General features: G+C 36.9%; 1 protein-coding gene across 4 annotated transcripts in view; it reads right to left on the bottom strand.

Annotated features, from left to right (window-relative positions):
• Positions 1-24,119, bottom strand: part of RhoBTB (Rho-related BTB domain containing) — a 147,751-nt gene that overhangs the window by 58,714 nt on the left and 64,918 nt on the right. Inside the window, exon 1 of one of the 4 annotated variants that reach the window (XM_074173632.1) lies at positions 20,460-20,569. The exons of the other annotated variants lie outside the window; for them this stretch is intronic. The gene's annotated coding sequence lies outside the window, so the exon portion shown is untranslated. Of the gene's footprint in view, positions 1-20,459; positions 20,570-24,119 lie in introns of those variants that run through there. 4 annotated transcript variants of the gene reach the window in all.

Genomic DNA, 24,119 nt, shown 5'->3' with positions numbered 1-24,119 from the left:
TTGGGCAAGTCAGAGTACCTTTTTTAGGACGTATTTTCAACCCTCTGAAAAAATTATAAATATTGGTTCCACAGTTCCGAGACGTATTAATTTTTTTGGAGAATGTTCTCTTTTTATTTTTTTTTAATTTGAACCGAACCCAACATTTTTCAGTTGATTGTTGATTATTTTTGCAAGCAGTACATGAATTTTTTTGAAGATCTACAACGATGTTCCAAATCGAAAAAACCTTGTTCATATTTCTCGGAGACATCAGTAACCTTCGATCCTTTCTGGGATTTGTCACTCCTCATACCACAAAAAACTGGCTAATTAGGTTTGTTCCATTGCTTAGATTCCTTCACTAAAGGAAAATTTTTGAATGTACATGCTGGTTGATAAGATTGTCGTCATTCAATTCATCAGGGATATCGGTATTTTTATTATTGCTCAGAATATGAAGAGTTCTAAAAGTATTCCAAGTTGATTTGGAATTGGAATCAAGATATGTTTTTTTTTTCACGTCGTATCACGGCTATCGTTAATGATTTCGTGTATTTATTAAGAGCTTGATTCATGAGTGAAATCACTACCTTTATATTGTGAGTTAACCGAGGTGCCGGAGGTTTAGTGACTCTTTTCGTTTGATAAGGGGTTTGTTTTTCAAAAAGCCAGAGTATGTTTTCGTTCAGGAAGGAGACCAAGCAGTCCATATTATCAAGTTGATAGAACATTCAGAAAGTCTGAATGGAAAAGATTAAAGTCGAAGTTACGATAGTCACGAAAATACACCATTTTAACTCATCTAGGAGGAGCAGAAGTATTGATTTTGCAGAACACTGCCAGATGGTCTGAAATTCTCTGAATATCAGTCACACCTGTATTTGATATTTTTTCCTTATCAGAAACGAGGATAATGTCAAGGAGGGATTGAGAGTGAGCTGTTACTCAGGTAGGCTTCTCGACGAGCTAACAGAGATCGAACGAAGACGTAAGGAGTTGAGAACGGCGGTCGTGAGATTGTAGGTTGATATTGATATCACCGGCTGCCATAAAAAAATCACATGAAGGTGGTAGCTTGGGTAGTAGTAGAATGGAGTGGATCAAGGGTATAAGGATTATTAGATTTGATAGTATAATTATGCCAATTATCTCGTCATTTGTCTTTTTGATCTTATTTTTAAGTAAGCTTTCAAGTCTAGATCAAACCAAAATCCTGAGTGTTTTATCTCGGTCACGATGGGAAGTATTTCTTTCTCGATGCGGAATTGAAAAGTGGAGTTGGGGAGCTCTCTGTTCTTCTTGGGTCCAAACATCATTATTGCAGATTTAATAGGATTCAGCTTGAGCTTAAGGACTGAAGAAATGTCAAAGATGGCTTAAATATTCTTATTGATATATGACTGGTCAGAGGTAGAATCACGAGGCGGGAAAACCAAATATACATACGTGTCGTCGGCATTGTGAAGTGTAAGTACTGCATTTTTCAACAAATTGCCAAGGGCCAAGGATAGAACCTTGTGGAACTCCCTTCGATACTGGTAGATCATTCGATACAACTCTCTCCACAACAACTTTTTGAGTGCGATTTTTTAGACAGTTTCCTAACAGTGACACTGCTTTCTGAGAAAACCCAAAGTAGACAAGTTTGTTACACAAAATCTACTGATCAATAGTGTCGAATGCTCTGCTATAATCTAGGTCCTTTTATCAGCACTTCTTGCAGAGGAGAGCGCAGCCTCGCTTCTGTTGCGACTGACTTGCAGGGGTTCCGGATTAGACTAGTTATCAGTCAAAGTGTGGAAGACGTCGTTGGTAAACAGGTCGTTATTCTTGACAGTTGCTTTGATTCCGGTACGTTTAGCAGTATTGAGGTAGTTTCTTAAGCATTTATGAATAATCTGGTCCGCAGGACTCAAATCGTTAACCACAAAGATGTTCTTATTTTTCAGTTTGTGCAGATATTTTGTGATTTCCAATTGTTTCAAGTAATAAATTATTTCAATTTTCAATATTAGTTTCTTGTTCTTATTTTCGAAGGAGTATATATTATTAACATCAGCTAGTTTAATATATACTCCAAAAAAGTTGCTTAGAATAGAAAGGGATTCCTTCTCTTTCGATACCAAAAACCAACAAATTATTATGCCGAAGTTTGTGGCCTGAGACTAAAGGGATTCCTTCTCTTTCGATACCAAAAACCAACAAATTATTATGCCGAAGTTTGTGGCCTGAGACTACGTCTTTCTTCAAATTAATATTATCTTGTTCGAGGAATGATATCTCATCGTTGACATCTAGTAATTCAGATTTAATCTCGGTGAGCGTAGTTTGTGATTCATCAAATTTCTTTTCCAGATTGTTCAATAGATTATAAATAGCAGCCAACGAAAGTTCAGTAGTACTGGTCATTGTTCACACCAATAATTGTTCCAGCTCCAAAGCTAATACAGAGTGCGAGTTTATCAGAGGTGATCGTTTTTGCCGGCTTTGTGAAACAAAAAATTGTACTTGTTGAAATCGAGGTAAGATTTCGATATAGAAAGTTATCGCTTTGTTAGCGCTATTCAGCGTCTAGATAGAAAAATATGCTCACCCCGGAGTGGATGTAAACAATCTTTTCTCGATATATATTGATGAAAATCCCAAGATTTTGTGTTCACAAATTACAGTAATATTTAAGTATTTTTCAAGAGTAGTTCACAAAGACGTATTTTACTCGACAACTCAATAAGAAAACTCGTTCATATTTTTTGGAGACGGAGAAAAAGTTTGACCTGTAAGGCACACTTTGACCAGAGCATAAAAACATATTAAAAGTTCACTACCAGCAGCGAGGAAAACAGGTAACATGAACAATTCAGAAAATCATTGAAATCCCCACTTTATTCAATTGAGAGCTTCAGGTAGAAATCAATTATACAATGGATGGTAATGGATCAACGAGCTCATGAATAGTATAAAAGTTCGTTCAGTTCACAAATCAAAACAATTTATTGCGAAAGTATTGGTATATCGGACGTGTGGTACTGAAACTAATTTGCTGTAGAAGTTCAAAGTAAAATTGCGCATCTTCTTTGCCATTCCAGAGATAGATTTTTTGCAAGTCTACTCGGTCCAGCCATTCCTGTAGGGCCCCGATCCGTACCCCTTATAGGTTACTCGTTTCCAATCTATCACAGAAGGAAGTTTGTGTCACAGAGATTGATCAGCTTTCGACCCAGAAGGAAATGATTGTTCATTCCTGTTTGTGAGACATGGATGATGTCCTACAAAAATTAGCCGATATATGGACAGGAGGTAGAAAAAATTCACACGAACCTGAAGATGGGCACATGGCGTGGGATCCGCTTTTCGATTTGAAGCTTGGACCATACTCACGAATAAGAGCATAATTTCAATTCGAAGATTTCTTTATGGAGCAGAGTGTATTGGTTATGACCTGCGTATAGTTTTAGTGAAATTACTATCAAAATCTTTTGAGTCACCTCTATTTATTATTATTAAAAATGCAATAGTTGTTTTTCATTTTCTTGGCCGAATGAAAGTATGCGCTAAATAGATGAAATCGAAATAGATTATCGAAGATCTCTGCAGATCGTAAAATGCATCTAATTGATGTAGGTGATGGCGAATAATTTTATTCCTATCCATTTTGAACAACATTCTGCATGATGTACTAGATTTATTTCTCTGTCGAAGAGAAATTGAAGAGGAAAACGATATTTAGTGTCATGAAATATATATTTTTACCCAAGAAATAATACATGGTTGTTTTTTACATTGTGTATACTATACAATGCATCAATTTGACGTAAGTGATGACGAACGATTGTAAACCTATCCACTATGAACAACATTTCGATCATTCTGCACCTTCAGTTCAATTCTGACCCATTTGTTTCTCTGTTAAAAAAAAAGGAAGAGTTAAACATCATTCGGCGGCAACACTGAATTGAGAATATCAACAATCATTTCAATTCATGTACCTGTTGCAATTAAAACCTTTGGTGTTTTTCGATCTTATGCTTCTGAATTGTTGAAATTGCTAGAAGGATGACGAACTCTACTGACGAAAACCGAGCCTATTCATTTTCAATTCAAAGAATCAGAATCGCCATTCAAAGGGGTTATACCACATCGGTATTGGGTACTCTTTCGTCTACTCAAAAATTACATCGAATATTCCTGAACACACGAATCAAATAAAAATTTTCTATGATTGACCCCGAAAGGAGTAAGCAAATTGACCATTTCCCGATTCTCTCAGGAGATGCAGTGAAATATTAACAAGTTCTTATATTATCTATCTAATTCAGTTTCAAATACCTGCTGGTACAATGATGGGAAGAATTATAGCATTCGTGATTACTCGGAAGAAAGCAGCAGTAGCGATCGTTGCATCAACAGCTACAAAAATCTGACCAGTGATACATTCTTCAGTCAAAACCCTTGGGCTTAACCATGAGACTATCGGCATCCTGACGAGGGAAAATGGCGACAAAGCCGCCAACCTTCAGGAGAGTGCTGAGATTCTTATGGAAACTCACTTCCCAGGTTGTGTCTTTCCTGGAACGGCGAACTGGACGGGACGGATGTACCAATAACACCCTCACAATATGAGTGGCAATATGCTAGTACAGTAATTGATGAGGACAAAATAAGATGGGCTATATCGGGCTTTTCCCCCTTCAAGTTACCAGGACCTGACGGTATAAGACCAGCCCTACACCAGTGGGGACTGGACACTCTTATGCCGCACCTGGTTGGAATATTCAGAGCCTCTCTAGCTCTGAGGTATATTCCCAGTAAGTGGAGAGAAGTAAGAGTAGTATTTATACCCAAACCAGGTAGGATGGACTACACCCTACCAAAAGCATTCCGACCAATTAGTCTCACATAGTTTTTCTTAAAAACCATGGAGAGGCTATGTGAGCGGTACATAAGAGATGAAGTACTTGTTAACAACCCACTTCATCCAAATCAGCATGCATATACTCCGGGAAGGTCTACTGATTCGGCCCTTCACCATGTGGTACAACATGTGTAAACTTCAAAGTAGAAATGGGTCAATTGAGGCTGGGCCTATGGCGGGAAGCGCTTACTGCGCAACCTCTGCTGCAGGCAACAAGTGATGCAATTGAACCCAGGTTTGTGTTTAATAAACCCTACAAAATACAAATTAAGCAGAACACAGAGTCAGATGCTACAAATGCAATACGGATTTATACAGACGGCTTAAAAACCTAAGAACTGGCTGGTATCTCAATCGCCACAAAAGAAATAACCAAGAAAAGAATTTCTGGCAAAAACATAACAATCTGCACTTATAGCAGACAAGCACTATTAGCCTTGAACAGACAGCGTGTTACCTCAGGGCTAGTACTAGAGTGCCACCATGATTCAGACAAAGCCTCGGTAGATAATAACATTATCCTGAAGTGGGTTAAAGGGCACGACAGGAGTGAAGGTAATCGCATTGCCGCCTCTTTAGCCAAGGAAGCGGCTGGACTAAGAATTTTAGGACCCAGTGGCACCCATGGCCTGATGACTTCGACGATTGCGGAACTAGTCAAATGATACACCCATGCTCAATCTTTAAAGAGATGGGATGGAATCAAAGGATGTAATCTTGCCAGGATCACTTTGGACGACCCTGGGAAGCTGGTGACGAAGAAATATCTGGCGATAACCAGGAAAAATCTACGCCTTACAGTAGGATTTCTGACTGGCCACTGTCAGCTAAGGAAACACCTACATAATATGGGGCTAGTGGACACACCTCTACGCAGGATGTGTGAACAGGAAGATGAGACTGTCAGGCATGTCCTGTGCGAGTGCCCGGAGTTATCGTCAATAAGATAGTGTGTGTTCGGCGAGTCTTGGCCTACACCTGCCGATATAAAGGAGACGTCTCCCAGCGACCTGTCCACCTTCCTGGAAAGGACAGGATGGACGATGACCTAGGAGGACAACTCCTCGGGAGGATGTACAATGAGTCACATATGGCCTAAGTGCGTGGGCTTGCACTCACCCTCCCTACTCTACAGATACAGATACCCTTGGGCTTAATGGGTTGAAAAATAGTGGCACCCACATTTTCATGAACAGTGTAATTCAATGCTTATCAAATACAAGATGGTTTCTAGTTTTTCTAGATTTGCAGCAACATTTGGAATATACAAAATACATCTACTGCTTTTATTACCCAAATTTTATAGGGATTATAGCATAGCATTTCATGATTTTTCTGCTGAAAATTTTGTATTGTTGGCTGTGATATGGAAAGAACCACAACAAATGAAACACTTTTTCATTTGTTCTATTGTTCAAAATGCGCAGTAATTTTGTTTTCTTCCTCACTTCTGTTTTTTTCTCATTTCAAAATGACTGCGACAGATGATTTTACGTTTCTAATAGTAGAGCTCAACAAATTGAAAAAAAAAAGAGTTGATTGATGTGTTATCAACTTTTAAGTTACCTACGGGCGGGGCGTGACAAATAATCACCTAATTGATGATGATATGTGTGACAGCGGACATGATCTCAATAAAAACTGAACTTAACACCGTGAGTACGCTTACTGTTCATCTTGAAAAACGAACTCCGGAACAAGATGACACTTGAACAGAGAGCAACTCAGTTCAATACGGTCACTGCCATCTAGGAGTATTTCAAATACCAAAATTGTGAAAAAAAGCCTAAAGCGATGCCAATGACAGGTTCTGGTCCGGTGAAGCTGCTTGCAGCACCCTCCTTTACAAGAGAGTTAGCAGCCTCATTGCCTTCCAGGCCAATATGGCCAGGAATCCAGACCAGAGACAATGTGTTAAGTATTTCTATCGAGGAGAGTCGTTTTTGGCAATTTGATACCAATTTAGACGTTGCTCGGTAGGAGCCTAAAGCTTCCAACGCCGCTTGACTGTCCGAGAATATTTTTATTGACTTGTATATGAGGTTGGATTCTTCCAATCTCTTCGCACACAATTCAATAGCGTAAATTTCCGCTTGAAATACAGTCGTATATGTTCCTAGACAGGTTGATATCTCTGACCTGAGTCTGCGACTAAAAACACTTGCACCAGAACCGGAAGCTATTTTTAATCTGGTATCTGCCCTTGATATTTCCTTCTCCCGGAGGATCCAGTCCTCTCTACTCGGGAACAGTACTTTATAAGGCAGTTAGTTGACAGTTGAAGGCATAAAGTCAGAGGTCATTATCAGAATGTTGACTTCCAGTATCGACCAACAGAATGTTGCACTCTGCATTAAATTGATTTGTGCTCTTGGCAATGTGCACAAGTCTATATGCAGTTCATCTAGCCTCTCTCTTCAGAAAAATGTGGAGAAGGGGTAGATCTAGAAGGATCTTAATGGCCGCTGACGGTGTGGTACTAATGGCCAGACAAGCTTGTCTCTGTAGGCCAGAGAGCTTCGCCTGGGCCGTTTTCTGTAGAGCCTTCAAGTGTGCGTTCCATGTGTGTTGTTCATCAAGAACAATGTCAAGATATTTCACCTCCGTTCCAAATTGAATGACCATACCATTGAGGAAAAGTGGCGTTAGATCGTCCAATTTTCTCCTCCTGGTGAAGGCTATTATCACAGTTTTGCAGAGGTTGACAGACAGACATCTGCTCCCTCAAGAAAAAACTGTGAACAACTTCCATCGTTCATTGGAGAATTTTACAGGCAATCCTTCCCGACGTAAACCAAGATGACAAGATCATCTGCATAAGCTTGCAGATCTACTTTTCTTCTGTCGAGGGCATCAATCAGACTATCCATCAACTAACAAATAAGTCGTTATTTTGAGTGACTTTGAAATAAATTTCAAAAATAATAACAGAGACTTACAAGAGTTACGTAGTCTTTTGGATTCTTTTGGTATGGCAATAACCATAAGTGAACCTACCAGGATCACACCTCACTCCTCTACCTTCATTAACAATGTTCTTACAAATATAGATCTACAATTATATGAATCAGGTATTATGGAACCCTGTTGAGCGAACCATCTGGGTCACTCACTTCACTTAAAGTTCTTGGCCTTTGCTTCCATATAGGCGCATTTAACCAGCTCGATTCGAGGGGGCGCAGCTATTTTGCACGCAGCAATGCTGCCACCCCTTTTTTGTCTAAAATTTTTTTATTATATTAAAAACACTTAAAAATTTTTTGGAGACTTCCAAACTTTTTCCACATAATAACACATTTATTTGTTAAAATCTTGTCTCCACGTGGACATCCGGTCCACCCCGGCCTCCAACCGGCGTGAATGGGGACAGGAGTAATATACATCCACTGTAACACTCCCACGTGGACATCCGGTCAACTCCGGCCTCCAACCGGCGTGAATGGGAGTGCTGTTTCTCTATTACACTTATAAACTTTCACAAAATACTTTTAATTTATTGATGGCACGTTCTATGACGGCAGATATTCACAACACAAACTGAGTTTCGTCCCCAACAATGGCGTCCGCGTGCCTTCTTTGTGGACGATCGCTGTCAGCACATCCGTCCACCACCACGCCAGAAACGAAACTCCAACCATTTGGGTCAATATTTCGTATACTATAGGACACAATCTGAAATTACTCATTTTGCATATCAGAGATGTATCACACTGAGAAATCGCGAAACTGAAAAAAACTGGCAAATTTTAATTGGACATGAGAAACATGATGTCAACTACTTATATATTCATTTATTTATTTGTAATACAATATTCTACGGGACATAGCCCAATTACAGAGCAGGAAATAACAGAGTATAATAAATACATCACAAACAAGTGACTGTAAAGTCTACAAACACTACGAACAATACAAACAAGTGACTATAAAGACTACACATTTTATATTTATTATAGGTGTCAATAAAATTATTTTAGGAAGTGGGATTTTATATTTGACAATTTGCAACTAAATATATCTAAATTATCGCTAACAGAATTTGTCACTTTACACATGGTATGGATCGGATAATTCTTCAGAACATTTGTGCGAGATGTTTTTATATAGAAAGTACTCGGGTGTCTGTAACAGATTCTAGGAATGCAAATATTAAACTTTTCCAGTAATGTTGGGCAGTCGACTATGCTTGCTATGATAATTTTATAGGTTAGAGCAACACTATAATATTCACGCCTTTTTTCGAGACTGCAAAAGTTATGCTTTTGTAGTAATTCAGAGTGGGTTGTTCCTATTGGAGGATAAAAGCCATCGGTTTTTAGGATTAGCAGTTTTAAAAATCGTCTTTGAATTGCTTCTATTCTATCAATGTGATATTGATAAAAGGGGCACACAACTGACGAGTATTCTAACTTTGATCTTATGAAAGCATAAAATAAAGTTTTTGAGGTCGAAGTTTCTTTGGAATCACTACTGTTATTTGCAATTAATCCGTACAAACGACAGGAGGAGGTTACAACTTTATCGATATGCCTATTAAATGATAATGCAGTGTCAAATGTGACGCCAAGATCAGTAAATGTTTCTGGTCTCACCAGGGAAACGTTTTCTATTGAATAATCAAAGATTAAGATATTCGTTTTCAAACTGTAGGACATGACCTTAAATTTATCCGACTCCGACATTTGACGACTCTGGTCATTCATGTCTACGCAAATAAACGTAAATTAATTCTTTCTACTCAAAAAATACTTCGAAATTATAAAGTCTCCGGTAATTTGGTATAACGACTCCTTCAGGAATATGAGAAAAAAGCTTACTGAGGTGAAATATATTTGCAATATTAATGATAATGAAAATGACTGGAATACCTACAAAAATCTCAAGACTGTATAAAAAAAACAGCTGAAGCAGGCAAAAAAGCAGCAAATGATAAGTACATCGTTTCCTTTGACAATAAATCCAAAGCTTGTTGGCGGATTGTCAATTATGAGAGGAATAAAATTAATTTATTTCAACCTACTGACGATACTACTCCAGATGAGTTCAAAGACTCTTTCGCATTAGTAGCTCCTGAAAAAGTTCTTGACACCGTTACTTGAAAAATTCAAATTGCATGAATGTATATAGTTGAAATAGTAAGATTGTGAAAGATACTATTGACATTATTTTGCTACCATTATCATCAATTTGATATTTTCGTCGGGCGTTTCTGCTGATGTATTGAAATACACCATTAATGGGGCAGTTCAATTTTTGACCAAACATCATTTGTTGTTGATTGTTAATTACTTTTGCAATTTTTGCAAACTGCACTTGATTTTTTTCAGAAGTCATTTACACGATATTCCAATTCGAAACACACCTCGTTCATATTTTTTGGAGAAGGAGGAGAAGTTTGACCTGCAAAGCACTTGTTGACCAGAGTATTAAAGAATATTATAAGTTTACTACCTGTAGCGAGAAAATAAGGTAACACGAACAATTCAAGCATGAGTTTCTTATAGAAATCAATTTTACAATATAGGTAACGGTTCAACGAGCTCATGAATAGTATGAAAGGTCGATTTGCTTACAAATCAAAACAGTTTGATGTGAAAGTGTTAGCTAATCGTTGGAGTGTGAACAATTTTTTCTGGAGTTGAAAAGGTTTCGTCAATTTTTGGTACTGAAACCAATTTGCTGTAGAAGTTCAAAGTAGAAGTGAGTATTCGGACGTACGTTGAAACACCTTCATCATTTCCGGAAATGAACAGATACAATTACTGTGATACAGTTACCTCTAGTAAAGTTGAAAAATTTATGGAATGAGATGCCTCGACCTCAGATAGTGCAGAGAAGCGGGACGGTGATGATGAAGATGAAGTTCTTTCTATTTTCAGAGTTGAGGATGGACGGTTATGTTTTTCCCGTGGATTGAGTCTAGCACCAGTACGTACCCAGCATAAACTGATAGTACGAAATTTGTCTTTCGGCATCAGCTGGCAACATCTAAAAGAGTATATGCGAAATGCCGGCAGAGTTACTTTCGTGCAGGCTCATAAACCATATCGGAACTGTCGAATTCGCTACTCATTCAGACATGGAAGCAGCTTTCAGACAACTGAATTATACTGTATTGAAGGGTAAACGAATTCGCCTCGAAAAAGCCAGGATTCATTCGATTTGGAAAAGAAAACATTTTTCCAATTGCGCATCTTCTATGCCGTTCCAGAGAAAGAGTTTTTCCAAGCCTACTCGGTCCAGCCATTCCTGTAGGGCCCCAATCCGTATCCCTTATAGGTTACTCGTTTCCAATCTATCACAGGAGGAAGTTTGTGTTACAGATAATGATCAGCTTTCGGCCCAGAATGACACGATTATCCATTCCTGTTTGTTGGACATGGATGATGTCCTACATAAATTAGCCGATATATGGACAGGAAGTAGAAATAATTCACACGACCCTGAAGATGGGCACATGATGTGGGATCCGCTTATCGTTTTGAAGCTTGGACCATACTCACGAAGAAGAGCATAATTTCAATTCGAAGATTTCGTTTATGGAGCAGTGTGTATTGGTCATGGCCTGCGTACAGTTTTAGTGAAATTACTATCAAAATATTTTGAGTCACCTCAATTTATTATTAATAAAAATGCAATAGTTAGATGAATTGGTTTTCATTTTCTTGGCCAAAAGAAAATATGTGCCAGGTATATGAAAACGAAATTGATTATCGATCTCTGCTCACCATTTCCAACTGAAAAATGACAAATTTTGACGTAGTTGGTGATTTTTCACGTCTTTTTATATCCCTGAAAATTGGATATTGCATCAATTTGTTGTAATTGTAAATTTCGAACAACATTCTGAACTTTTGTTTCTCTGTCGAAGATGAATTTTAGAGTAAAATGAAATAGCGACATAGAGTGTAAAAATTATTTTTTCTCAAGAAATAATACATGCTTGATTTTTTACGTTGTGTATATTGATTTCAATTCCTGTTCACACAAAAAACTGAGCGGGTCTACAGAGGAGATGAATGTCGAGTTTACGACTCCAACTGACCTTCCTGTAAATTTAGTTCAGGAGCGAGTCTACAGGGGCGATGGATATCGAGTTAACGACTCCAACTGACCTCCCTGTAAATTTAGTTCAGGAGCGAGTCTACAGCGGAGATGGATATCGAGTTTACGAATCCAACGGGCCTCCCTGTAAATTTAGTTCAGGAGCTAGTCTACAAAGGATATGGATGTCGAGTTTACGACTTCAACTGACCTCCATGTAAATTTACTTCAGGAGCGAGTCTACAGAGGAGATAGATGTCGAGTTTATGACTCCAACGGACCTCTCTGTAAATTTAGTTCAGGAGCGAGTCTGCAGAGGCGATGGATGTCTAGTTAACGACTCCAACGGACCCCTCTGTAAATTTTGTTCAGGAGCGAAAGCTGCGGCGTACGCAGAATCTGTCTCAGTTGGGGGAACTAACCCCCCATGAGCAGGTTAGCAAGTGAGGTTTCACCAAAACCAGAGGCGAAAAAAGCCCTGTGTGAGCCACAATAAACCCTTGCGGGTTGCGGTGGAGGGTCGAATAGACACACTCACTTTGGATCTAACCTAACACCCGTCTATCTTGAACAACATTCTGAACATTTGTTTCTATGTCGAAGATTAATTTTAGAGTAAAATGGAATAGCGGCATAAAGTGTTAATAAGGGGTAATACATGAAAAAAAAATGTTTGAATAAACAATGGAAAACAATGTAATGGAATCTTTTTCAGTTATCGATACTGATATTCAAAAACTGTATGTTCAATGATCAATGGAGATTTTCAGTTTTCAACTTGATTAAATATTAGAAACAAATTGAAAAAAACTCCAGAGAAAAAAAACTCAGATTTGTTGGTTAACAATATCGCACTTCCAACGTTCCTATTTGAGTAGTTGAAAAGTGTTGATTACTTGTATATAATATCATTTTATGATTTCCTATCACTTTGTCAAGAACTTCATGTAGTATCTGTTACCGTTCAGAAGTAATGAATTAATTCAGATTTTTTTTACTAAACATGTGTGTGTGTGTGTGCTAGGATTCAGGCAATTATTGAAAGTTTCGTCATTTTGTAGTAGTTGAACATATTGACATATTCTAGGGTTGTGAAGCATTTGTCAGGAGCTTCAAAAAGATGTGTCACAAGACCCCCCTTTCTATTTAATTTTTTGTCCGAGATGGCGCCCAGTCGCCATCTTGAAAGTTTCATCTATCAATTTCACTTCAAAATAAAGTATTCATGAATTTATTTAATTATCCCAAATTTAAATTTTTTGGGATGACTCGTTCAAAAAATAAAAGGGGGGACATTAAATGAATGCACTGTATAATTCAATATGTGGAATTGCCTTGGGAAGAATGGGGTGAATCGGGGTTTAACAAAATTTGTCTGTTTAAAATCTATTTTTCCGTTTATCAGCTGTCGCCCCCATACGAACGACAACTCTCAGAATTTGAGAAACTTGTGCGAGCTAAGGACTAACGAGGTCTTACCTTTTAACGTGCCATTCCTAACACACATTCTAATAAGGATTATTAGATTTGATAGTATAGTTATGCCAATTATCTCGTCATTTGTCTTTTTGATTTTTTTAATATAAGCTGAGTGAAGACGGTAGTGGGGAAATATGCAAGTTAAATTTTAATTTTGGGCGACAGGTAATTTTACCCCTTCCGAATTTTTGTCTGAACTCTGTTCCTAAATTACCAAATGAATTCAAGCATATCTGTCACAAAAATTTGCATAATGAACTGATTTATCACCAATAAGAAAAAAAATTACCTAATGATCTGATTTATTATAAATACTTCCACGGAAATATCATACTATTTGTCAGAATGTAAATTCATATAAATGAATAAATAAATAATATTTACGGACATACAATTTGCATTTGGAATTGAACTGTAATTGAGTCACGATCAACTTTGGCAGAAATTAATATAGGTTCCAATATAACCAAAAGAAACCATAAATAACACCAAAATTAAATAGCCGCTAGCTTTGGATCCAGAGCGAAAGGCACGTGTCACGTATGTCAAAAATAAAATAAATCATCAGCATGACACTAATTTCTACCGTTTTTTCACAATGTATTTTCTATTATATAATTGTATGATGGCAAGTGGCGAGAAAAGAACTATTAAAAAAAACGACGAATCATTCACTGTTTACTTGCGTGGCTTGACATCTCCTGAAGTGTCAAACTCAAGGTTGAAGCCCCTGGCTCCACAAAATTCAGGGTAGAAAAAAAAACTAAGTCCTTCTCCTATAATTTTCCCACTTTTGAGTGAACAGCTCTCATTCAGATTCGGCTAATGGATGTTCCCAAATGTAAAAAAATGCAGCTTCCGCACTACCCCATAAAATCCTAAGAAGAATTCAAAGAATTAGAATTTCTCCCATTTGAATATAACTAAATGCATTTATATACAAAAAACCTTTCACTGGCCGATGAAAATAGTCGTTGCATGTATTTTTTTTCAATGAAGCAATACAAAAAAATGAATTGTTTTTTTCTCTAGACAGGACAACAAAAATAATGATTCTTTTTATTTTTATTTTACGAAATTCTGTGCTTTCTATGAAATCTGACAACCTCGGCGTGAAAAATTTAACAAAATTACTCATATAAGTATTTTCAATGTAACTAAACTCAATAACGAAAATAAAACTGAATACTCATTTGGTAAAAAACAACACATTTCAGCTTACCGGTATAAGCTGAAAAACTGAGCAAGGGAAACATTAATTGTCGCCTATATTGTTCACTTTCCTTTCCTAGAGTCTAAAATAAATCCCCTCCAAGGAAGTTCCATGTGAAAAAATAAACTATTCAATTGAATTACCGGCCAAATGCTTCCCTGAACTGTAAATTAATATAATGAGAATTTACAAAAAAACTAATACATATTTCGCTAGTGATTTCAATCGAAAGGCCAGGACAAAATCGATGCTGATAACAAATGGAACAAAAAGCAACAAAAAAACATTCGGACGACTGTAGAAATAGTGAAAATATTTTTTTTTAAATCAACTTCGTAGCTACCAATCCTGATAAATGAAATTCACCTTTTGATGGGAAATAATCTCCTACGAAATTTAAGAAAATTGGCAATGTCTTCCTAACTCAAAAAAAATTCTAACATTGTTATTTATTGAAATATCAACCAACTAACCGAATTTACTTTAAAATTACGAATAATCCGAATGAATTGTTTCCGATTCATTAAAATAATGTATAACCTTTGTGATTATTCTCACATGTAAAAATAAGAAACTAAAACAGGAATGTATCACAAGCTCGTGAAAGTCAAACAAGTATACGTTTATTATGATATATACAAAAGAAAAAAACATGATGAAACCTACCTTCAAGTTTCGCAAGGGTTTTCCAAAAATCCCAATCGGAATTTTATTTCACAGTCTTTTGGGCAATGTCTTCAATTTTTTCCAGTAAAGTATCAACCGATAGTATAGTGAATACCAACTGAAGAAAGTTATGAAACGACAACAGGTCCTATAAGAGGAAGGAAAAAGTACATAAGTTGAAGGTCCAAAATGGCGATGCTGAAAAGTCGGGGAAGATTTGATGTCACTTACGCGGAGTTCTATTATCCTCTAAAGAGAGTGAAAAGCCAATTTACATCAAATGCAAGCAAAACTAGCCACTGTTTTCACTAAGAGAAGACCCTCGGAAATAATCCTCAAAGAGATGTTTCTATAAACAAATTTTCCAGGCGAGTCTTCTTCAAACCTTCACAAAGCAACCTCAAAAATGGAATCCGTAGGATAATCGTATTGAAACGGAATCATACGAATTCCAGCGCATGACCATCCGTCATGGACAAGTGTGATGAACCAATGGGCAATCGAATAGAGCTGTTTCAAAATATCAAATTACTTAAATGAATTTTCCAAACTGGAAGAATTTACGGAATGGTTGGAAAAATCGGGGATTAATACTATGGGGAATATTTCCTCTCAAAGACAACTCCGCTAAGATATTTGAAATATAATATGAAATGAAATATCAACATTTCTTCAGGGATAAAGTAGTTGATCTTTAATTATGACCTTGACTACTAGGTGTGTTGCTAGTATGAAAATATATTTTCATAGGGAACGGTTCTACAAAAAAAACTTTAAATGTGCAAGATTTAGCCAGTAGGATGCCGAAATATATTTAAAAGGAGTTTGAAAGGGATTCTTCGAAGTTTGCGGCACGGTAGTACATCGCACTCCATCTACATTGAAGTTACTTCAATAACAATTGGAAATGTACTGTCTATCAATTTAATGAAAGTAAACAACAATAGTTTAAATCTGAAATTACAAACAAACAGATTACAAACGAAAAGGAGAGAGGGACCTACGGGTGCTTGAAAATTTTTATTCTGCCGTTTACGAATGATTATACCTTGTGGAACAAATTAGTACCGTTACAATATTCGAAATTTGTGAGCCACTTTTGTGGATGAAACTCAAAAAGTACATCCTATACCTAACTCAATTTTGGAGCCATCAGTGTATATAATTACTACATTAAGCTTATACACTCAGAAGAGTTTTGATGAGGGTATTATTTACGCTGCGAGTTTCCGAATATTGGGGAATTAAGACAATGCGCTCGAGTACTATTTCTTGTGAGTTAAAATAATAATGAAAAAGCTTACCAAACATGTACTTTTGTAAACGCTGATAATCTTGAACTCTCTGGTAGGTACTAAGACGATCAAATTTGAACTGGGGTGGAATAATACTATGAGGATGTTCACTTCCATTCATATTTTCTTTTACTACATACAGGGTCTTTATAAAAATGATACTTTGATTACATGAAGAAATGAGTGGAAGTGAACATTTTCAAATGGAACACCCTGTATATTTTCACCATTGTGCATGCTGTTTTCGGGAGTGCGAGAATGACAGAATCACTTATGATTTTGTTATTTCCTAACTGAATGGCATCCCAACGATAGGTTACTTACTCCCAAGGTGTGTGTATCCATGCCAAGAAGATGAATGACACTGAGCCTATCAGCTGTCACTACAGACGGTACCTTCGAGATTCCGGGAGCCCCGCAAAGTATTGCGGGGCTCTGCCGTGATTAACCTTCTTTCCCTAGCTACTCGTGGGACTTTTATGGGCAGAGTAAACTTAAAAACTTCTTCCGATGCTGAGTCTATAGAGGAGATGGATGTCGAATTTACGACTCCAACTGACCTCCCTGTAAATTTAGTTCAGGAGCGAGTCTACAGAGGAGATGGATATCGAGTTTACGACTCCAACTGACCTCCCTGTAAATTTATTTCAGGAGCGAGTCTACAGAGGAGATGGATGTCGAGTTTACGACGTCAACTGACCTCCCTGTAAATTAAGTTCAGGAGCGAAAGCTTCTCAACTCCCCAACTCCAGATCTAACAACTGAACGTTAAAAAAAAGGTTTGGTAGTGCAGCCAGGAAACGACTGAGGTGGGGGAACAAACCCCCCATGAGCAGGTTAGCAAACGTTTGCCCTCGAGTGATGATCCACCGAAACCAGAGGCAGAGCATATACTTTGTGTCTGCCCGGCTGGGGACCGAATCAGATCTTTAGAGTTCGGCAGAGCCGTACTCTTACTATGAGACCTGAAAGACCACTCACCGTACAAACTAATCGGCTTCGTTAAAAAGCTGGGTTTATTCGACCGAGTGTGAATAGGTGTGAGCCACAACAAACCATTGAGGGTTGCGGTGGAGGGTTGAATAGACCCACTCACTTTGGACCTAACCTAACCAAACCACTCCATTTCGAATTTGGTCATCTTAGTACTAGAGAGTACAAGATTACCCGAATTTTTATTGAATTTGATATTTTCTTGGTTTTGATGAATTTTTCATTCTAAAACATTTTCATGCTGATCCGTTGTGTGGTTTGCCAAAACGTCTAATTAACGCTTATCGTGAAAAGTCCTGTATATCAAGTGAGTGTCTAAATTTTCCAATTCCCAATTCTGATATTCATCAAGTTGAAATAATATTTTCTTATAATAATTCCAAAGTGGGCATGTCTTGCCCACACTCTGCAAAAATTATGAATATTTGTCCTACAGTTCCGAGACGTTCAGATTTGAAAATGTCAAATAATAGTTCTTGAAATATATGCAAAGAATCAAAATCAATTTTTTTTCAGTTGATTGTTTATTACTTTTGCAATTTTTGCAAGCTTCAACAATATTCCAAATCGAAAGAAACCTTGTTCATATTTTTCAGAGACACGTAAAATGCTTGAACCAAAAAAGCACTTGTTGACCAGAGTATGAAAGTATATTACAAGACTTCTCCCTCTACCAAGAAAATCAGGTAACACGAACAATTCCCGAAATCATTGAAATCCCCACTATATTCAATCAAGAGCAGGTAGAAATCAATTATACCTACAATATAGGTAATGGTTCACCGAGTTCATGAATAGTATAAAAGGTCGTTTTGCTTACAAATCAAAACAGTTTGATGTGAAAGTGTTAGCTAATAGTTGGTATATCAAACGTTAGTGGAACCTATTTGCTGTTGAAGTACAAAGTGGAATTCAGTATTCGAAACGTTTCAAAAGATGGAAAAGGAAGTGAAATTCTTTTTCGAACAATTCGACAGGGCATATGTTGGAACACCTTCATCGTTTCAGGAAATAAACAGATTCAATGACTGTCATAGAGTTACCTCTTGTGAAGTTAAAGCAGAAATAAAGTTCTTCATTGGAAAATTCATGGAACTGGATGCCTCCATCGGTTCAACTTCTTTCAAGAGTTCGACTTCAGATAGTGAAGAGAAGCGGGATTGTGATGATGATGATGATGATTGTGTTGAGAATAGAGGTTTACGTTTTTCCCGTAGATTGAGTTTAGCACCAGTACGTACCCAGCATAAGCTGATAGTAGGAAATCTGTCTTCCGCCGTCAGCTGGCAAGATCTGAAGGATTATATGCGAAATGCCGGTAGCGTTACTTTCGGGCAGGCTCACACGCCATATCGCAATATCGGAACTGTCGAATTCGCTACTCATCCAGACATGGAAGCCGCTTTTAGACAACTGAATCATACTGTGTTGAAGGGTCAACGAATTCGCCTCGAAAAAGCCAGGATTGATTCGATTTGGAAAAAAAAACATTTTTCCAATTGTGCATCTTCTTTGCCGTTCCAGAGTAAGAGATTCTCTAAGCCAACTCGGTCCAATCATTCCTGTTGGGCGCCGATCCGCACCCCTTACAGGTTGCTCATTTCAAATATATCTGATCGCGTCAGTTGGCAAGATCTCAAAGATCACATGCGTAATTCTGGAGAAGTTACCTTTGCAGAGGCACATAATCTACACCGAAACATGGGAGTCGTAGATTTTGCTTCAAAATCTGACTTACAAGCCGCTTACAGACAATTGAACGGTACTTTATTGAAGGGTGGACTCATTTGTCTCGACGAACTCAAGATACCCATAACGAGTAATGGGGTAGAAATATCTGCCAAAGTGATGACCGGTTCACCGAAGGAAGTGACGGATCTAACGACTGATGAATTAGTTGTCCATTCCTATGGGTTGGGCATGGATGATGTCTCACGAAGATTAGCCGAAATATGGACAGGAGGAAGAACAAATTCACACAAACCTGATGATGGGCACATGACGTGGGATCCGCTTTTCGATTTGAAGCTTGGACCATACTCACGAAGAAGAGCATAATTTCATTTCGAAGATTTGGTTTATGGAGCAGAGTCTATTGGTACTGGCCTGCTTATAGTTTTAGTGAAATTACTATCAGAATGTTTTTCAGTCACCTCTATTTATTATTATTATAAATGTAATCGTTAGATGATTTTTTTTTCATTTGCTTGACCGAAAGAGATTATGCGCTAAGTAGATGATATCGAAATAGATTATCGGTCTGTGCTCACCATTTCCGAACTAAAAATGACTGATTTTGGTGTAGTTCGTAATTTTCCACGATTTTTTATATCTCTGAAGATTGGATATTGAAGAATGCATTAATTTTATATAAGTGATGGTTGTGAACTCGTTTATTTTGAACAACTTTCTGAACATTTGTTTTTCTGTCGAAGATGAATTTTAGAGTAAAATGGAACAGCGGTATGAAGTGTAAATATTTTGTTCTCAAGAAATGATACAGGGTTGTTTTTTACCTCGTATAGAGAGAGAGAGAAGTAATACATGGAAGTTTATATGAGTGAATAAATAATGAAAATTCATGTAATGGAATCTTTTTCAGTTATTGAAGGGTAAAATATCGATTACAATTCGTTGAAGATAGCTGTTCATCAACAAATCTGTTTTTGAGCAATAACACGGTAACAGATAGGTATAGGGCGATAGTACATGAGGCTATTGACAAAGTGATAAGAAATAATACCGTGATATTGTATACAGGGAGTTCAATTTGAAAAATCAAAATAAATACTTCTTTATAGTAGAAGCGGTAGCGCTAACCTCGTCTATAATATCACGTTAGACGTGTAGATCATATGGATTTATGCATACTTACTGTAAAATTTCCAGGTTGATCCGTTTTCTCATTTACCAGAAACGTCTAATTAACGCTCATCATAAAAAGGCATGTATATCCAATGCCTGAATGTTTTCAATTCCCAATTCAAGATGTACTTTTTTAGGACGTATTTCCAACCCTCTGCAAAAATATGAATATCTGTCCCACAGTTCCGAGACGTTGAAATTCGAAAATGTCAAATAGTCGTTGGAGAGAGCTATTCATTAGTGCTCATTAACAACTCTGCAATAAAATAAAATAAAGCAGTAGCGTGGTCGAAGTACTCTTCTTGACATGTCGACATGTCTGTAGTCGATTTACGGAATTATTGAACAACATTCTCAGACGTTACATTAAAATAATAATTTTCAATGATTAATGGGGTATTTCAATTTTTAACCAAACCCTATTTTTTCCGTTGAATGTTTATTACTTTTGCAATTTTTGCAAGCAGCACTTGACTTTTTCAATAATCATCTACACGATATTCCAATTCGAAAGACACCTAATTATAATAATGATAAAACGTCTTTATTCACCATAAAAGCACAATTGAAACAAACAAATAGAGGATAAAGGAAACAACTTTCAGTATAAAGGTGAATAGGCGGAATATCAGCCAAGGCTATTTGTCAACTCAACCTGGAAAGGGCACTAATTTAACAATAGCAAAGAAGTCGAGTTAATAATGATACTGCCATGAAAAGATCAGAAAATGTATGCAACCGCTGTAGAAAATTCCTTTTTTGGAATGCCAAGGTAGGGAACAGACAAGAGACTAGACAGTTAAAAAGGACTTTGGTCATTTTTTTTTATTTTTCCATTATATAAGATCTAAACTCACGAGATAGTAGATTGTAATGTTTAGGTGCATTATACGAGAAGCAGCGCATGGAAATATAAGATTTGTGTTTGGGCATGACTAAAACTGAAACTGTTCCTTGTGGAAAAACTATTTATTGTTGAGAATGTTCCAAGCCTCTTCAGTAAGTAATCAGGTTGACAAGATATCAAAAATTTGTGTGTGCTGATGAGTGGATGGAGTTTTGAAAGTTTCTCAGCTTTTAACCATCCTGATTCTTTGATGGCTAAAGATATACCTATGGTCATATTTCCGGATACCGGACGGAAAACGTAGACAGCTATTCCGAATACGCTGTAGACGAAGATCATCCGATTGTCTTAGTCCATAAAACACTGTCGCAATAAGAAACTTCTGACATGATCAGTGACTCGCATAGTCTCATTTTCAAGTTTGTGTTGAGCAAATCACGATTTGAAAACAGCTCCTGAGCACGTTTTAAGTAGTTTTGGTTCAAATAGCTGACATGTTTAGTATAGCGAAGTTCTAGATCAAACCACAATCCTAAGTTTTTCATCTTGTTCATGGAGGGAAGTATTTCATTCACGATGCGGACTTGAAAAGTGGAGTTGGTGAACACTATGTTCTTCATGAGTGCAAATATCGTTATTGCAGATTTATTAGGATTGAACTTGAGGTTATGGGCTGTAGAAATGTCAAAGATGGCTTAAATATCCCTATTAATAGATGACTGGGCAGGAGAGGAATCATGAGTCGAAAAAGAGAAATATGATCGCGTGTCATCGGCATAGTGATGATGTATACTGCATTTTTCAACAAATTGATAAAAATCGCAGATGTATAAGCTAAAAAGCGAGGGCTCAAAGCTAGATCCTGGTGGCACTCTTTGATACTGTTAGACCATCCGATACAACTACATCCACAACAACTTCTTGAGTACGATGTTTTAGATAGTTCCCTAAAAGTGACACTGCTTTCTGAGAAAACCCAAAGTAGAAAAGTTTCTTAAACAAAATCTCGTTTTCAATGGTGTCGAATGCTTTGCTATAATCCAGAAGTACTAAACAGGTCACATTCTCATCATAGAATGAGAATAAGAGGAGTAGCCAGTGAATGGGTAGCGTCATATTTATGGTAAAGGTCGCAAATAGTGGTAATAGAATAAATAAAATCGCAACCAGCTTCTTTCTCATTAGGAGTTCCACAAGGCTCAACATTGGCTCCGCTTCCCTTTATAATATTCATGAGTGATATTGAGAATTCATGTGTATCTCCACAAAAAACAATAATATGTGCTGATGATACCTATCAAATAGTAGCAGAAAATGAACTTCCCATCTCTGTTCAAGCTGCAAATGAAACTGCTGATGAATTTTCACAATGATGCACAAATAACGGTCTACTTGTTAATGTAAATAAAACTGTTTTCATGAATTATCAACAAAAGAATTTTACTAATGATCTTTGTTCACTAATAAAAATACATCACAGATCTATAGAGCAGGTGATTAATCAATATAAGTATATAGGATTAGTAATTGATCAGGAGTTAACTTGGCGACAACACACAGATTATCTAATAACAAAACTGAGTAGATTTCGCTTCATAATAAGACAACTACATGGAACAGTATCACTAGAAGTACTCAAATTGGCCTATTTTGGATTGGTTCAATCTAATATCTTAAATGGGTTAATATTTTGGGTAAACTCAGCATACCTAACAAAAGTGTTTATCAAAAAAAAAATATATAAGATGCATTGCTGGCATACATTGTAGACAATCATGCAAGATAGTTTTTAAAGATCTAGCTATTTTAACACTACCGTCTTTATATATTTTGCTCATAACTATGGATATTAAAAGAAATGAATCACACCATACAAAAAACCGTATGATACATGATCACAGAGGAAATGAACTGAGACTACCTTACTCATGATTAGCCCTCGGGCAAGACTTGGCAAACTATCAAGGATTCATATGTTATAACAAAGCAACTAAGATAATAGGAAATATTGAAAATTACAATACATTCAAAAAAGCTTTAATAGACCTTCTCCCAGAAAATGCCTTTTACAATGTCGAAGAATGTTTAAATTTGAATGTATAAGCTGTTTTTTCTTCAGTTTGTGTGACTAGTCTCATAAATATTGTACCAGTAATGTATATGTTATATGTGTGTAATATTTTAATAATCAATATATTCTATTTTATTCTATTCTATTCATCTACAGCTTAAAGAAGATCGTCAGTAATTGACAGGAGAGCCGTGGTAATACTATGCTGTGATCTGAATCCTGATTGAACATATGTTATATGATTTTCATTCACATATTTATCAATCTAATCTTTCAGTATCAATTCCACTACTTCACAGAGACACGGCAGAATTGTAATTGATCTCAGCCCAAAAAGGGCAGTAGGTGAGTTACACTTAGCCAGAGGGATAACCAATCAATTTTTCGAAAATGTTAGAAATTGGTAATTGGTTATGAAGGAGTTTATGAGGAAGGTGAGATGATTCATTTAAAAAAATCAATGAGAAATCAATGCGGAAAAGATAAAAAAATCGAAGTAACGATAGTCACGAAAATACACCATTCTAACTCTTCTAGGAGGAACAGAAGTATTGATTTTGCACAACACTGCCAGGTGGTCAGAAATTCCCTGAATATCGGTGATAATCGGCATCTGATATTCTTTCCTCATCAGAAACGACGATAATGTCAATAAAGGATTGAGAGTGAGCCGTTATTTGAGAAGGCTTCTTGACGAGCTGAAAGAGATAGCAGGTTAATATTAATATCACCGAATGACAGAAGAAAATCAC

Source organism: Leptinotarsa decemlineata, unplaced genomic scaffold (genome assembly GCF_025532065.1).
Source record: "Leptinotarsa decemlineata unplaced genomic scaffold, Ldec_3_MD MMD2_tig00000251_RagTag_RagTag, whole genome shotgun sequence".
Classification (NCBI taxonomy): Eukaryota; Metazoa; Arthropoda; class Insecta; order Coleoptera; family Chrysomelidae; genus Leptinotarsa; species Leptinotarsa decemlineata.
Note: the sequence above shows the minus strand (reverse complement) of the source record. Positions and strands in the feature narration are given on the sequence as shown.